Consider the following 2,216-nt stretch of genomic DNA (forward strand, 5'->3'; position numbering starts at 1 on the left):
TGGGTTTCTAAAAATGCGTTAAAACCGCCGCCATCTTGGAACAGGGGTCTCGTCATAGAAAGTAGCAACGGTAACGCTGCTATCTCTGACCTGTACTTCGAATACATGGACGATGTTTCTAAAAACCAGACAACAAGGAATTACATTTCACCGGTGAGAATGTGTTTTATGATATTGAAGGTTACAAAATTATATTTCTGGTTCTGTTGGTTTGTTTCAGTCCTTGGTTAACGACCGCAGCTAATCCATGCTAGTTACCCGTTAGTTAGTTACCCGTCTGTGACAGTTAGGAAAACCGACAATGTTTGTAGATTCCGAAGCTCTTAATAAGCAGATTAAAAAATTGACCCATGCTTTTTTTGCTTAAAGGTGAAAAGACCCAGCTTTATGTATGTTCTGCATGATTCGCTTATCTGTCAAACATATTTTATTAGATCGTCCTGGACTTAACACAAGCAGAATGCTCTTTTATCAAGTTACTTCACTTAAGGACATATTTAATGACATTATGCCTGAAAAGGTTTTGGATTTTTTTTTTATCGTATGTTAATTTAAAAAAAAAAGTATAATATTACATCTGGTCTTCATGATCACATTGTTGAGACTGAAGATGGCATAGACAACCATCACTTTAGCTTAATTTCACTGGTTGTCTGCACCTTTCATAAGGTTCATACTCTGCAAGTGCAGAGCAAAAGTATCAGGAAGACACTGTGTAAGGTCGTGTTGTTGTAGGGACACTAAACACTAAACACTTAGTTTTAAATGGTTAACTCAGCAGACAGTCCTGGAAGGATGTCACCAGTTATCTTGTCAGTGTAACACACAAGTTCAGCCTCAAAGTCAAACTTTGTTTTTTTGGTGACCCATACTCAGAATTCCAAAGTACACACACACACACACACACACACACACACACACACACACACACACACACACACACACACACACACACACACACACACACACACACATTTACATTTACAGCATGTGACAAACGCCCTTATCCAGAGCGACGTACATAAGTGCTTAAATCTCTAACACTGAATACATTAATGCTGCTCACTAGGTTACGTACTTAAGATACCATGAGTTTAAAACATTTGTTCAAAGTTACAATGAAAAAGTGTCAAAGGTTTTTTTTTTAATGCAAAAGATAAGGAAAGAAGTGCTAGTTGAAGTGTTTCCTGAATAAGTAGGTCTTCAACCACCGCTTCAACCACACACACACACACACACCGTGAACACACACCCCGTGAACACACACCCGGAGCAGTGGGCAGCCATTTATGCTGCAGTTGGGGGGGTTCGGTGCCTTGCTCAAGGACACCTCAGTCGTGGTATTGCTGGCCTGAGACTCGAACCCACAACCTTAGGGTTAGGAGTCAGACTCTCTAACCATCAGGCCATGACATGCCCCAAGATTATCTTAATATCAAAACCTTAAATTGTCTCTGGAATTAATGATAAATACATGTCTGACTTTGGAACGAACCCAAAATAAACTAGAAAATCGAATTCATGACGATTTCTGGTGATTTTATTTCTTTGCCCACATCGACCCCGATGCATTAAGATGAGGGGGTCCCCTGTACCAAGATGGCGGCTCTGTTGACGCGTTCGTTCCGACGTACTGCCGTAACCAAGGCGACATCTAGTGTAGATATGGATATTATTTCGTCGCTGTGTACTTACGTCACACGTAAACCGTTTGCGTCATCATTCCGCGCTGCCTGTCATCGGCCCCTCTTACCAAAACATGTAGGAAACGTGAGCGTTTGTGGTGTTAAAGCGACATTTTGCACGAACTTTAGAACAGCAAACGTGTTTATCGATGCAGAATGATTCTAGTGAGGTTAATTAGTCTGAAATAAGAAGAATAATAATGTGCTAATGCTAATAGAGTCTGTGTAATTCGACTAAAAGGAGATCAACATTACAGGAGAAACATTTGGTAAGTTCTGTATCTTCTGTCGTGTCAAATCTTATGGCTTCAATCTGCTCAGTGACACAAAGATCCAGCTGAAATCACAGAGATGGTCTTCATTCGTTACTGAGATGAAATACAGCCTCAGATCCTTCGTGTTAAAGCAGAACTGTAGAGAATAGACTTAAAGTATGAGAGAAAAGGTACAAGAAAGATTCACAGGAGATTGTTAGAGGTTTCAGAAGAGACGAGTTTGTGTAGATGGAATAAATACAGTGGAGAAGTGAAG

General features: G+C 40.3%; 1 protein-coding gene across 2 annotated transcripts in view; it reads left to right on the top strand.

Annotated features, from left to right (window-relative positions):
* The window catches only part of borcs5 (BLOC-1 related complex subunit 5), a 6,864-nt gene continuing 4,648 nt past the window's right edge, over positions 1-2,216 (top strand). The window contains exon 1 of one of the 2 annotated variants that reach the window (XM_027135856.2): positions 1-153. The gene's annotated coding sequence lies outside the window, so the exon portion shown is untranslated. Of the gene's footprint in view, positions 154-1,702; positions 1,955-2,216 lie in introns of those variants that run through there. The other variant, XM_027135849.2, reaches the window with a different exon arrangement.

This window comes from Tachysurus fulvidraco, chromosome 17 (genome assembly GCF_022655615.1).
Source record: "Tachysurus fulvidraco isolate hzauxx_2018 chromosome 17, HZAU_PFXX_2.0, whole genome shotgun sequence".
Taxonomy (NCBI): Eukaryota; Metazoa; Chordata; class Actinopteri; order Siluriformes; family Bagridae; genus Tachysurus; species Tachysurus fulvidraco.